The sequence below is a fragment of the Bison bison genome, unplaced genomic scaffold (assembly GCF_000754665.1).
Source record: "Bison bison bison isolate TAMUID 2011002044 unplaced genomic scaffold, Bison_UMD1.0 scf7180017864068, whole genome shotgun sequence".
NCBI lineage: Eukaryota > Metazoa > Chordata > Mammalia > Artiodactyla > Bovidae > Bison > Bison bison.
The window spans coordinates 8851418-8867013 of NW_011494640.1; the positions used below are offsets into that span (position 1 = coordinate 8851418).

The 15596-nt window shown below is 39.2% G+C and overlaps 1 pseudogene; it reads left to right on the top strand.

Annotated features, from left to right (window-relative positions):
- The first annotated feature begins 14559 nt into the window (after positions 1–14559).
- Positions 14560–15291, top strand: LOC104986511 (annotated as a pseudogene).
- Positions 15292–15596: the final 305 nt, after the last annotated feature.

Genomic DNA, 15596 nt, shown 5'->3' on the forward strand with positions numbered 1-15596 from the left:
GATTGAGTTCACCTTTTATATTTAGTCTATTAGCTTATTTTTCAAATGGAAATAGTTCCCAACCCCAAAGAATGAAACTAAAGTATCCATCTTCACAGCTGGATCATAAAATGACATTTAAACAATGATGTGATGCATAAGATTTGAAGAGTATACATAGAAGTAAAAATAGCGGCTCATGTAGCACTAGAGAGTTTCTCCCCTGTATGATATACATTCTATAATTAAAAGCATTTCCAAAAATCGTTGCATACAAAATCCTGAATATAAAAGAATATTTTGGGAACTTCTCATTGAAGGGGTACTTGTTTTGAGGACACGTTTTATTGGTTGGCTTTTCACCTCTGCTCAGTTGTGTCCAACTCTGTTCAACCCCATTGCACTGTAGTCCGCCAGGCTCCTCTGTCCATGGGATTCCCCAGGCAAGAATATTGGAGTGGGTTGCCATTTCCTCCTCCAGGGTATCTTCCCAACGCAGGGATTTGGAGCAATGTCTCCTGAGTCTCCTGCATTGGCAGGTGGATTCTTTACCATAAAACCACCTATTTTACTAATATTAATAATGGATTTATTCCCCTGCATAATGTTATTAATAGTTTCAGAAACCTTTTGCACTATTCCTTTTATATTTCAGGAATGATTCAAAAGTAGCTACTGTCATATTTATTTCCTAGAATCAGATATCTATGTATCTATCAATCAATGTCTATCTATTTATCTTGATAATACATGCTTGGCAAGCACATATAAACTGATTATAGCAGTGACCTGATGTTTTCTTTTCCTGCTGATTTGTCATAGCTGCCTCAATATTCTTGAACAAAGGGCAAAGTGTCTGAATGATTAATTGAAGTTCTTCTAAGTCTGAGAAGCTATCAGAATGACTTTTGTCCTCTTGGTGCATAACCTTTTTATTTTTTAAAGAGTCTGATGGAAAGCAAGACATGTTATTAATAATAATGTTGTGCATTGAATTGCCTATGTGAGAGGACAGTGTCCCAGAAAGTGGCTGTTTGCTGTCCTCTTCAGTATCTGATAACCTGTGATGTTGTCTTCACTTGGCTTTCACAAGGTCAAGATTGTAATTTGACCCTGAGCACAGAGCCATGGCCTGTTTACCCTGTTCTCAGCTGACTCTTTATAGTTGTAACTGATGTTTATATGTTTGAGGAGGAGGGGAAATTAGGCAGAGATCTGTGCGAATGTATTTCTGCTAGTGACAGAGGAATTCGTTCTCTCTCTACTCAGACCTGGAAAATGGCAAATTTGTAGCATTATCTCCACTAAGGAAGGAGTGTGTATTAATGTAGGCACTTATTAGTGGGAAGGGGGTTTTCTAGGTGGTACAGTGGTAAAGAATCTGCCTGCCAATGCAAGAGATGCAAGTTTGATCCCTACGTCTGGAAGTTCCCTAGAGAAGGAAATGGCAAATCATTCCAGTATTCTTGCCTGGGGAATCCCATAGACAGAGGAGCCTGGTGGGCTATAGTCTATGGAGCTGCAAAGAGTCAGACATGACTTAGCAACTAAATAACAACAATAATTAGTGGGGAAAAGAATGACTGGTTTCGGAAACAGTTTGTTCTTTTGAAAATCAAGCTTAGAAAACAGGAGTTGCATCAAAATGTTGCATAAATGTCATACCCTGGTGTGCTTGGCAAAAATTTCATTTTTGTGAAATTATACACTATGCTGATTTTACTGTACTTCTATGTATTTTTATTGACAATTGGCTAAAAGTTAAAAGGCTCTGTGCAGCAAAGCCAATATTCCATACATACAAGACAAAAAACATTTACTTTGAGTCATATCTTATCCTGAGTGGCAAGTATGGATTCCAATTAGACACAGTGTCTATTTTCCGCTAGTCTTGATGGTCTTTATTCTTATCACAGCCACAGATCACAGGATTTATTTTCCCTGGTAGAATCTACTGTGAGTTAGAACCACCTTGTCTTCCTGAATTCCACTTATAGCAGTGCTTTGTCTTAGGAAATGGAGTTAGAATTGAGTGTGGTTGGAAGAAAAATAAATAGTATGTCTTGATAAACTATAGTGCTTGGCAGGAGTGGTTTCCATTCAGGGCTGATACAAATCAAAATGTGAACCTTTATACCTAATTGATGAAAGACTTCTCAGAGCATTCTGAGACTCATTGACTCTCATAAATGAAAATAGGAACTCATTGACTTTGGATTAACAAAAGCAGTTTCATCCATAGGGCAATGGAACTCACAGATTATTGAGGAACGCAGTAGTTGCCACTTATCTTCTTTGCTCTTTTAAAAATCTATTACTTTATCAGTGAATTTTACTACATTGCTAATAGTACCTTATGATGTAGGTGCATTTTAGGGGTGTGTTTAAAGACAAGCACTTTCAGTGGCATTCAGCCAACCAGAGCCCACATAACTTAAGCACTGACTTTGTTTCTCTCAGATGCTTTTTTAATTTACACCAAATTAGATGCCGTTTTGAATTGCTGAATTCTTAATTAGTTTTTATTGTTTTTTATTAGCCCATGGTTGGAACCTTATAAAAGCTTTTAAGGCATTGATATTTTTCAATTTTTTTCAATTTTCAAACAGATTACAGACAAGTAAATAATCTATGTGGAGTGCTCCCCACCAACCATCTTTCTCCCAACAGCCTCAAAACAAAACAAAACAAAACAACAAACGACTTACAAAGTAGTTGAATTTTATTTTTAACTTAATGAAAATTCAGTACTAATTCATAATAGATATCTTATCCATGACAAGAAATGCTTTGAGTTTATGTTTAGTAAATATATTTATAAAAATGAAAAACAACCCGAAAGACCAGTCTTGCTGGCTGTTCTTTATCATTTCAAAGGACAACCTAGGTTTTATTCATGAGCACAATTATTGGGTTGGCCATGTCTGAGTGTCTTAACTTAGGGTGATATAACTTACTGATTTTTGCCTGCTGATGAGTAGGGAGTAAAATCAAGGTAAGGCAGACATGGAGCAGGGTTGGAGAAGCCTGGCTATGACCACAGAGATGATTCATTCTCCACGAGTTGAGCCCAGAAGTCCAACAAAATTTAAACCACCAGTGGCTTTATCAAAGGGTGTTGGTACTTGTTTGAGGAGAAAGCCAAAGTCAAGGTGAAGGAAAGAAAGAGAAATGGAATGACTTAACTGAAAACAAAACAAAACAAAACCCCACTCTTCTTCCCTTATTCAATTGTCTGGAGGTCAAGGATGGACTTCTTATTTAGTGGGAGGGTGCAGTGACCAGCAGGAGCTACCTGTATTTTAGACAGATAGGGAAGCACTCTGTTCCAACTGTGTTTTCTTAAACTCTGTATTTGATAATTTGACATCCATTCATCACAGGACCAGTTAATTGAATTAACGATATTTTCCTCTTTTCTGTGTCCCCGATACTCTGGCATTTGTGCCCTTGCAGATGGGAGAAGAATACCTCTGCCAAGGCTGCCCAGCTTTTAGAAACAGTAAAGGGCTCACCTGAGAAGATGCCTTTCACACGAAAATTAACCAATCCAGAGCCTACACCCCAACCATCTCTTTTCTCAAACACACACCAAGCCAACATTCCCCTGTGCTAAATCAACCTCGGGCTGGGTGCCACAAAATGAGGGACAGCTCCTAAGGCCCTAAGCTTGCTGGAATTATTCAAACTAGCCAGTCCTAAGTTTTTTGCCTTGTCCTGGCTTGTCTTTCCCATGGAAGTTCAAGAAAGTCTCTGATCTAGACTTCCCTCTCTCTCTTTCTATCCCCTGACTGAATCTGGTGCCTCTCCATGTGGCCCTGCATGGTGTGGCATGTCCTCCCTTCTAAGTAAATGTAAATAATAAAATTCTTCCAGTGGTATTGGCCTCTCCATGTTCTCACTCAGTCACTTCCATGAATGAAAATCCTGTGGGAAAACTTTGGGACACAAAATTATTAGTGTTGTGAGTGGGTAGGAGGCAAGGGCTGTTCTCTTAGACTATATTTCCTGGTGTTTAGGATTTCAGAGGCTCTCCACTGAATGAACCAAACTTCTATGCCATCACCTTGGGATGTTACAGCCATTTGGGACAGGCAGAGATGAAGAAATGACTAAATCATATCATTGTCCAGCAAAAGTCTCAGTTCAGCCAATATGGACAAAGAGAATTTGGAGAGAATTTATATCAGAAGATCTATTTTAGGAATGTCTTACCCTTTTTGAAAGTCCAAGTTTTCTGTTCATTGGCTGGACACTTAATCTCAATTCCATGGCTCAGTCTATCAACATATATTTGCCAAACACCCTGCTATGTGCTATGGAGGCTAAAAACAGAAACAAAGCATCATTTTTACTCTTAAAAGGCACACAGTCTGACTAAAGGCAACATCATTTGTTTTAGTCTGGGTTTCCTAGAAGTAGAGGCCAAGATGAGGTTAGATGTGCAAGAAATTTACTAAATGACAGGTCTTGGGAGACACACGAGTCTCTTGCATTTTTGCACGTCTTGTGAGGACACATGCTGACAGCCCTTGTTCCAGACCATCTTTCCAAGGGTGTTAGTATAGTGGACAATCATGGGAATGAGAGACAGCTTTTCCTTCCAGAGCATAAGACAGCTGCTTACTGTCCAATGTTGTAAAGAAAATGTCTCTCTTCAGGGTGAAATTCAGGCAGACAATTGTTGTTCAGTTGCTCAGTTGTGTCCAACTCTTTGTGACCCCATGGACTGCAGCATGCCAGGGTTCCCTGTCCTTCACTGTCTCCTGGAATTTGCTCAAACTCATGTCCATTAAGTCAATGATACCATCCAACCATCTCATCCTCTGCTTATTATAAAAGATTCAAGTTTTCTAAGCTTGCAGAATCTTTCCATAAAAAATCTTCAAAAACAGAAAACAAAAATGAAAAGAACTCCCTTCTTCCCTTATTGTATTTAGGGTTGTCACCTGACCCGCTTAATATCATTCTGTTGGGTTTGGGGTTTGGATAAGTTGGATAAATGCTGATATTCTCACTAGTGCCATAGCTGTGAGCAAGACACTCTCCTTTGTTTTTGACCCAAGAATCTCTTGTCTTCTGCCAGCATCCATGAAATGTTGGCAGGCTAATTTACTAGCTTGTAAGCAGGGATAAAAATCCCAGAACTTTCAAAATTCTTCACAGAATGCCTGTGAAGGAAAATGGGGAGAAAGCAGGATAGCCCAGTACAGCAGTCAAACCATTGTATAGTTCTGAACCCTCAAACAGAGGGAAAGAAAGAAGGTTAGGTGGAAGAATCTTGGACAGTATGCAGTTGTAAGGAAGTCTTGACAAGGCTGATGGGGAGTTCTCCAGCCAATCTCACTCTTCAGAGATGTTTCACATCTCATACGAATGAAAGGCCTGCTTTACCATCTCTGCGCTACTCAGTCTTCCTCTGGAAACAGCCCATGGGAAGCACGGTTGTGAATGAGAAGTGCTGGTGGATCCAGAAAATAGCAGCTGGGGACATTAGTCAAGTATCTTCCTTATATAGTAGATCTGAGGGACATATTCTCATAGCTACCACATCAATGAGCAGTCCTCTGATTCCCAAACTTCTTTATTTTAAAAGCAAGGTCAGCCACACTGCAATTTAAACCTTTAAAAGCGAGGGATGTTTACAGGTTAGGCTGAAGATTGTGTTGGACAGAACTCTTGGTGATGAGCATCTGAAACCCAACTCATATAGTAACAAGCACAACAGACAAACAAAACCAAAAAGAGTTCATGGCTTTGTGTAACAGAAGAGTCAAAAGTGGTGGTGGCGTCTTTCAGGGACAGCTGGGCTGGAAGATCAGATGATTGCTCTTGTCTATCTTGAGCTCTGTTTCCATCAATGTTGGCTTTTCCTTGGGCAGGATTTCCATGGGGAGTTTTATTGGTTTTGCAGATATTAATATCAAAGGAAAGAGACACTCTTTCTCTGATAGTGCCAGCAAAAGCCCTTGGGTTGACACTCACTGGCCCAGGTTGGATCAAATTTCTTGTCACAAGCAATTGCTTTACTTGAGAGATAGTGCTCTCTGATTGGTTGACCTTGGGCCAGATGCTCAACCTTATGCCAGGAGACATGAGTCGAAATGAATTGAATAAAATCATTAACAGCCCAGCCTAGTGGAAGAGCAGCAGCTGCTAAACAGGAAGATGCTGAGTAACTAAAGGTGTTCACCAGGACAACATTTTTTCTTCTCAAAGCTTTGGAGCTGGTGATGACTATTGAGGCAAATTGATTGTGGCTGAAGAATCTGAGAAGTTTGGCACCAGTGGAAATTACAGGGGTTAAGAGAAAGGTTAATGGAGAAAGCAGATTAAAATCAACAGTACAGCACTGGGATTTGGGACCTTCTCAGGCCAGAAGGGGCTTCCCTTGTAGCTCAGTTGGTAAAGAATCTGCCTGCAATGCAGGAGACCTGGGTTTGATTCCTGGGTTGGGAAGATCCCCTGGAGAAGGAAATGGCAACTCACTCTAGTATTCTTGCCTGGAGAATCCCATGGACAGAGCAGCCTGGCAAACTACAGTTCATGGGGTCGCAAGAGTCAGACACAACTCAGGGACTAAACCACCAACACTACCAGGCAGAAGAAGGCAGAGAGCCTCAGAACTGATGCTTTCGAACTGTGGTGTTGGAGAAGACTCTTGAGAGTCCCTTGAACAGCAAGGAGATCAAACCAGTTAATCCTGATATTCATTGGAAGGACTGATGCTGAAGCTGAAGCTCCAACACTTGGGCCACCTGAGGTGAAGAGCCGACTTATTGGAAAAACCCTGATGCTTGGAAAAATTGAGGGGAAGAGGGGCAACAGATGAGATGGTTGGATTATATCAGTGACTCAATGGACGTGAGTTTGAGCAAACTCAGGGAGATAGTGAGGGACAGAGAAGCCTGGTGTGCTGCAGTTCATGGCGTCGCAGAGTTGGACATGACTTAGTGACTCAACAACAACAGGCAGAAGAACTTGCAGGCTGCATATCAATGCCTTTTATATTGTTATTACTCTTTGTAATATCATTTTGAACACGAAAAGATATCTTCAGATGACATGGCCCCTAAGAATCAAAGTCATACTGAAACATGGAAGCAGAATTAGATAGTAACACTTTTAGAAAATTCAGATAGAGAAGAGATGCCTTAAATTTAGCTTTTTTGGGGGAAAAGAAAATATTAAAAAATTCATCTTTTAGAATATTTGATGTAATGAGTAAGTTTGGCTCTAGGAATTCTGTCTTCAAGTGAGATTACATAACAGTTTTTGGTCTCCAAGTGGGCTTGTCTTGTTTCTTACCTTCTTTGAAGTTCAGTGTATGAGCAGACAAATCTGATGAATACAGCTCTGTGGTGTGCATTTTGCAAAGTACTTTTTTAGACCTAATGGTCACATTATTTCTTTTCTAACTCTTTTGCAGAGGCAACCACAGAACTACATAAGACTCAGATTTAGAATACCTGGGTTCTGGGTCACTGTTCACTATGTCCTTAGAAAAGCTCTTTAGCTTCTCAATGAAAAATGGGTAGGATAATGCATTTCTTAAAAAATTGTTAAGCCAATCAACTGAGCCAATACTCCAGATGTAAAAGATGAACCTTATTATCACTTAAGTCTCAGGGGTGGAAAATTCAGACCAAAGGTAAAGATACAATGGAATCATCTTACTTTGTTTCTTTTAAATCATAGCATGTAAAATGGAATCTTTTTTTGCCTACACCCAGAATGACTTCTGCCATTCAGTTTGCTTTAAAACAACAGCTGGGTTTTCATAATTCATAACTCAAGCAAACCTGCAGATTCTCATGATGAAGGAACCCATTCATTTTTTTAAAGCCTTAATTGAATTTGCCACAACATTGTTTTTGTTTTATGTTTTGTTTTTTTTTTGGCCACAAGGCATGTGGGATTTTAGTTCCCTGAATGGGGATTGAACCTGCCTCCTCTGCATTGGAGGGTAAGGTCTCAACCACTTGACCACAATCATCAGTCTGTAATTTATTTCCTTTGAGAAAGAACTTATCTCACCAACAACTCATTAGTGGCTTGAAAGTGAAAGTGTTAGTTCCTCAGTCATGGCAGACTCTTTGCTACCCCATGGACTGTAGCCCGCCTGGCTCCTCTATCTGTGGAATTCTCCAGGCAAAAATACTGGAATGGGTAGCTAATCCCTTATCCAGGGAATCTTCCTGGGGTCAAAAAAGGGTCTCCTGCATTGCAGGAGGATTCTTCACCATCTGAGCCACCAGGAAAGATGAGTGTCTTAACACAGGGCAATCTGAACAGTGAAGGTTTGCACTGCAGAGGAATCATGCTAATAATACCTTTTCAGAATTTCTATCATTTCAGCTGATCTTGTTAGATTTCAAATGTCTTTGATTATCTTCAGTGCTTCTCACCACTCTGCTCTTGGGGTCCTGCATTCCCTGTTATCTTTCCAGAAGATAAAACCACGTGAAGCCATGTATTTAGGGGGAAAGGAAATGACATTGTTTATACATTACCACTTGGTTCTCAATTTGTTGTTTGATCAAGATTTCCCAAGATTCAGTCTGAAAGAAAATATGAGATAATGTTACCAGAGGCTGCAGTGATTAGAAAGAAAAGTTAGCTAAAGTTGAAGCAAAGAAGATTCACACCGAGTACCCAGGGAGAAATGACGAAACTTGAAACCCACCCGAATCCTTTCTTTCTAATCTGTCTCCAAGAGGCTAAAACATCTGGTAAGTCATGTCAAAGATTCAATCAATCATCCCCGTATTTGGTTTTTATGTTGCCAGACATCTGGATTGACTGTATTTTTCTTTTCTTTAATTAAATCAATAGGGGGTTTTGGCTTCCTGCAAAATCAGCTTTAGTTTAAATAATACACGTCATCATCTCATTTGCACTTTGACACACTTGTGATCCTGTTGTTTTTGCTTTAACTCCTAGTAATTTGGTGATTGATTTAAAATAGTTTTGAATATTGTACTATGCATTTGTGTATTAATATAAATATTAATAAACATGTCAGAGAAACAAAACTAACTTGGCTGCTTTACTTTTTTCTAAAAGGAACTATAGATGTTACCTGCAATGAGTGGACATTGAGAAAGTTGGACAGTGCTAAATAATTATAGGGCTCATTCTTAGCAGAGATCAAAATGGCCACTTTGATGTAAAGACAGCTGACACTGACAATCATTTTAACTGTGTAACAGGAACACACGATTTATATAATTTACACATTCCTAAGTTTTTTCAGTTCATAGGAATGTGGTCTGGTTTTATTATTATTTTCAGATACTCTTTGCATTCTTATCTGGAAAGGCTTCTGGGCAAGCTGATGACAGGAGGAGATTTAAAAAAAGATGAAAAGAAACCATGAACACATACTGATTTAATGAAATACTATATATTCTAGGAGAGAAATCAAACCTCAAAATAGACAAAACAAAATTTATTGCTCTAAATATACGACAGAAAACAACCAAAGAATTCTGGAATAACATTTCATACCTCACTCTTTTATGGTGTTTTTCATGGAGTTTGCCTAGCACACAAAGTCAAAAATAGATCCTACTTTCTCACTAAGGGATTCTATTCTTTGTTTTTAATGAAATAAACGATCAGCAGAGGAAAAAGTGCCTTCCTGATGCAACTGTAGTTAATTTTGAAAGACAGATGGATTATGATTTTAGGATTCTTATTGTAATCATTGAGCCAAATAAGCTATTTTATAAGTATATTGTGACACACCTAAATACAACACCTGAAAGTTTTCACCAGAATTAGGCACAACTCCATTCCTATAGAAAGTCTTCCAATCTACCCTAGTGAGGTTATTTGTAAAAATTAAAGTCCACTTTAATCAGTCCAAAGTAATCACGTGAACCACAACCTTGTCTAACTCAATGAAACCATGAGCCATGCCATGTAGGGCCACCCAAGACAGATGGGTCATGGGGGAGAGTTCTGACAAAATGTGGTCCACTGGAGAAGGGAATGGCAAACCACTTCAGTATTCTTGCCTTGAGAACCCCATGAACAGTATGAAAAGGCAAAAAGATAAGACACTTAAATATGAACTCCCCAGGTCAAGAGGTGCCCAGTATGCTACTGGAGATCAGTGGAGAAATAACTCCAGAAAGAATGAAAAGATAGAGCCAAAGCAAAAACAATACCCAGTTGTGGGTGTGACTGGTGATGGAAATAAAGGCTGATGCTGAAAAGAACAATATTGCATGGGAACCTAGAATGTTAGGTCCATGAATCAAGGCAAATTGGAAGTGGTCAAACAGGAGATGGCAAGAGTGAACACTGACATTTTAGGAATCAGTGAACTAAAATGGACTGGAATGGGTGAATTTAACTCAAATGACCATTATATCTACTACTGTGGGCAAGAATCCCTTAGAAGAAATGGAGTAGCCATCAGAATCAACAAAAGAGTCTGAAGTGCAGTACTTGGATGCAATCTCAAAAACAACAGAATGATTTCTGTTCATTTTCTAAGGCAAACCATTCAATCTCACAGTAATCCAAGTCTATGCCCCAACCAGTAATGGTGAAGAAGCTGGTTGAATGGTTCTATGTAGACCTACAAGATCATCTAGAATTAACACCCCCAAAAGATGTCTTTTTCATTATAGGAGACTGGGATGCAAAAGTAGGAAGTCATGAAACACCTGGAGTAACAGGCAAATTTGGCCTTGGAGTACAAAATGAAGCAAGTCAAAAGCTAACAGAGTTTTGCCAAGAGAACGCACTGGTCATAGAAAACACCCTCTTCCAACAACACAAGAGAAGACTACACGTGGACATCACCGAATGGTCAATACTGAAATCAGATTGATTATATTCTTTGCAGCCAAAGATGTAGAAGCTCTAGTCAGCAAAAACAAGACCTGGAGCTGACTGTGGTTCAGATCATGAACTCCTTATTGCCAAATTCAGACTTAAATTGAAGAAAGTAGGGAAAACCATTAGACCATTCAGGTATGACCTAAATCAAGCGCTTTATGATTATACAGTGAGTGTGACAATAGATTCAAAGGATTAGATCTGATAGAGTTCCTGAGGAACTATGGATAGAGGTTTGTGATATTATATAGGAGGCAGTGATCAAGACAATCTCCAAGAAAAAGAAATGCAACAAGGCATAATGGTTGTCTGAGGAGGCCTTACAAAGAGCTGAGAAAAGAAGAGAAGCTAAAGGCAAAGGAGAAAAGGAAAGATATAGCCATTTGAATGCACAGTTCCAAATAATAGCAAGGAGAGATAATAAAGACTTCCTCAGTGATCAATGCAAAGAAATAGAGGAAAACAATAGAATGGGAAAGACTAGAAATCTCTTCAAGAAAATTAGAGACACCAAGGGAACATTTCATGTAAAGATCGGCATAACAAAGGACAGGAATGGTACGGACCTAACAGAAGCAGAAGATATTAAGAAGAGGTGGCAAGAATACACAGAACTATACAAAAAAGAACTTCATGACCCAGATAACCATAATGGTATGATCACTCACCTAGAGCCAGACATCCTGGAATGGGAAGTCAAGTGGGTCTAGGCAGCATCACTATGAACAAAGCTAGTGGAGGTGATGGGATTCCAGTTGAGCTCTTTGAAATCCTAAAAGATGATGCTATTAAAGTGGTGCACTCAATATGCCAGCAAATTTGGAAAACTCGGCAGTGGCCACAGGACTAGAAAAGGTCAGTTTTCATTCCAATCCCAAAGAAAGGCAATGCCAAAGAATGCTCAAACTACCACATAATTGCACTCATCTCACACACTAGAAAAGTAATGTTCAAAATTCTCCAAACCAGGCTTCAACAGTACGTGAACCATGAACTTCCAGATGTTCAAGCTGGATTTAGAAAAGGCAGAGGAACCAGATATCAAATTGCCAACATCCGTTGGATCACCAAAGAAGCAAGAGAGTTCCAGAAAAACATCTATTTCTGCTTTTTGACTATACCAAAGCCTTTGACTGTGTGGATCACAACAAACTGTGGAAAATTCTGAAAGAGATTGGAATACCAGACCACCTGACCGGCCTCTTGGGAAAACTATATGAAAGTCAGGAAGCAGCAGTTAGAACTGGACATGGAACAACAGACTGGTTCCAAATCAGGAAAGGAGTACATCAAGGCTGTATATTGTCACCCTGCTTATTTAACTTATATGCAGAGTACATCATGTGAAATGCCAGGTTGGATGAAGCACAATCTGGAAGCAAGATTGCCAGGAGAAACATCAATATCCTCAGATATGCAGATGACACCACACTTATGGCAGAAAGCAAAGAAGAACTAAAGAGCCTCTTGGTGAAAGTGAAAGAGGAGAGTGAAAAAATGGCTTAAAACTCAACATTCAGAAAAGTAAGATCATGGTATCTGGTCCCATCACTTCATACCAAATAGATAGGGAAAACAATGGAAACAGTGAGAGATTTTATTTTTTTTAGGCTCCAAAATCACTGCAGATATTGAGTGTAGCCATGACATTAAAGGATGCTTGCTCCTGGAAGAAAAGCTATGCCCAACCTAGCCAGCGTACTAAAAAGTAGGGACATTACTTTCCCAACAAAGGTCCATCTAGTCAAACTTATCAGTTTTGCGGTAGTCATGTATGGATGTGAGAGCTGGACTGTAAAGAGAGCTGAGTGCCAAAGAATTGACGCTTTTGACTTGTGGTATTGGAGAGACTCTTGAGAGTCCCTTGGACTGCAAGGAGCTCAAACCAGTCAGTTGTAAAGGAAATGAATCCTGAATATTCATTGGAAGGACTGATGCTGAAGCTGAAGCTCCAATACTTTGGCCACCTGATGCATAGAACTGACTCTTTGGAAAAGACCCTGATGTTGGGCAAGATTGAAGGCAGGAAGAGAAGTGGACAACAGAGGATGAGATGGTTGGATGGCATCAATGACTCGATGGACATGAATTTGAGTAAGCTCCAGGAGTTGGTGATGGACAGGGAAGCCTGGTCTGCTTCAGTTCATGGGGTCGCAAAGACTCAGACATGACTGAGCGACTGAACTAAACTGAACTGAAAGTCTACTTTGATGCTACTCTGTCAGATATGGATATTTCTTTGTACTATTTCTGGAGTTAATTTTATTGTTTTAAGTAGCTTTATGAGAACTCCCCACTGATGCTGTGTTGGTATTTTAAGGTGCCAGCATTCATGTGCACTTTATTGTCTCTTAGCTAATGATGAGCTTCTCTGGTGGCTCAGGTTCTATTATTAACTGAGGCCAAAGCTGAAGCTCAGAGGGGTTAAAAGCAACTGGCTCAGAATCAAACAATTCAATTTTTGGATTAACAACATTTATTATAAAAATATGGTTATATGTACACATACATATATTCATTGCAGACATTTTGGAAAAGATAGGAAGTTTAATAAAAAAGAAAAAAAATTACTCAAAATGCCATTTCTCTTGGATAATGACTATTAATTTTTTCGTGGGCTTATAAGTACCTATGTATACAAAATTATTTAAATAAATGTATCCACATTGAAAACCATACTAAGATTCATACTAAGCACACCATTTTGTAATTCTTCTGTTTGTAAGCATAACTGGCAACTTATCCCATATCAAGTAAATTTTTCTATAGCAGAGATCAATATATTCTTTCTGTGAAGGGCCAAATGGTAAGTATTTTGTGATTTACAGGCAATAATGTCTTTGTCCCAATCACTTAACTCTGAGAAAGCAGTCACACACAATGTACAAATGCATAAGTACAATGTGTTCCAATAAAACTTTACCTACAAAAGCAAGCAGTGCATCAGATTTAGCTTGTAGATCATAGTTTGCTGATTCTTCTACAGAGTCAATTTTTTATAATGATACCGATAGTAGTTTATCTATCACACAGCTGTATTACTATTTACTTTTAGGTATTTATTTATTTTGTGTCTGTCACAAAATAATCATAATATTGTGATGAAAATTATTATAATTCAAACTTGGTATGGACATTCTAGGTTTTCCTCAGATACTTCACTGGAAAAATTTCTCAGTGCCTTGGAAAGTCTTTCTATAGAGTGCTTGATATGTATTGCATTTGTGTTGCACTAAACTATTGTCCATAGGTCATACTTTCCATTCTTCCCAGTGCTATAAAGGAGGGTCTCTTTATCCATATAGGCTTGTGACAAAGCATACTATGGTTTAAAAATTTTTTTTGCCAATTTTGTGGGAAAAAATGATATCCGCATTTTTGAATTTTCTTTATGATTGAACATTGTTAATTATATTTTCTTTTTTCCCCCCCATGCTTAATGATTAATTATAAATCATCTATTTTCTCCAGGTCAACTTAATTTTATAAATGATGGAAACATGCAAATTTCATTTTAGCATATTCATTTCATTTTAGCATATTCAATGCTAAAATTTCATTTTTTTTCTGCATGAAAATTTAAAATTTTTATGCATCAAAGACACTGTTGACAGAGGAAAAAGGCAATCCATGGAACGGGAAAAAATATTTGAAATCACATATCTGGTAAGAAATTAATATCCAGCTCTTTCCCTTTGGCACACCATTGAAGATCCAGGTGTTGCCATGGGCCGCCACCATGCCCGGTGTTACCGGTATTGTAAGAACAAGCCATACCCAAAGTCGCGCTTCTGCCGAGGTGTCCCTGATGCTAAGATTCGCATCTTCGACTTGGGGCGTAAGAAGGCCAAAGTGGATGAGCTCCCACTCTGTGGCCACATGGTGTCAGATGAGTATGAGCAGCTCTCCTCTGAAGCCCTGGAGGCTGCCCATATTTATGCCAACAAGTACATGGTGAAAAGCTGTGGCAAAGATGGTTTTCACATCCGAGTACGTCTCCACCCCTTCCATGTCATCCGCATCAACAAGATGTTGTCTTGGCTGGAGCTGATAGACTCCAGACAGGTATGCGCGGTGCCTTTGAAAGCCCCAGGGCACAGTGGCCAGGGTCCACATTGGCCAGGTCATAATGTCCATCCGCACCAACTGCAGAACAAGGAACATGTGACTGAAGCCTTCCGCCGGGCCAAGCTCAAGTTCCCTGGCCGCCAGAAGATCCACATCTCTAAGAAGTGGGGATTTACCAAGTTCAACGCGGATGAATTTGAGAACATGGTGGCAGAAAAGCAGCTCATGCCAGACGGCTGTGGGGTCAAATACATCCCTAATCGTGGTCCCCTCGACAAATGGCCGGGCCCTGCACTCATGAGCATCAGTGCTGTCCCCTCTTTAATTATGCTCACCAATAAATGTTATTTCCTGTCCAAAAAAAAAAAAATTAATATCCAGAACACATAGAAGCTTTTAAATCTCAGTTCAACTATCTTAAAATATCCATAGTTAAGATTAATATATCAAGTGTTGGATTATACATAGGCACTATTGAAACAGTCCCTGTAAGTCCTTGTTTGTCTACTGTAATTATAAAATCAACTGTGTTTCTTTTATAATCTTGCTTCCTTTGACTTTTGCCATAAATGCAGTCATATTTTTCTGCCTTCTTTTTTCCCTCTCCCTAGGCCCTCCATGAAAAGCACATTTTATCTGACTTAGTGGAAGGCACAGTTCTGACATCCTTTTCAGTTCAGTTCAGTCGCTCAGTT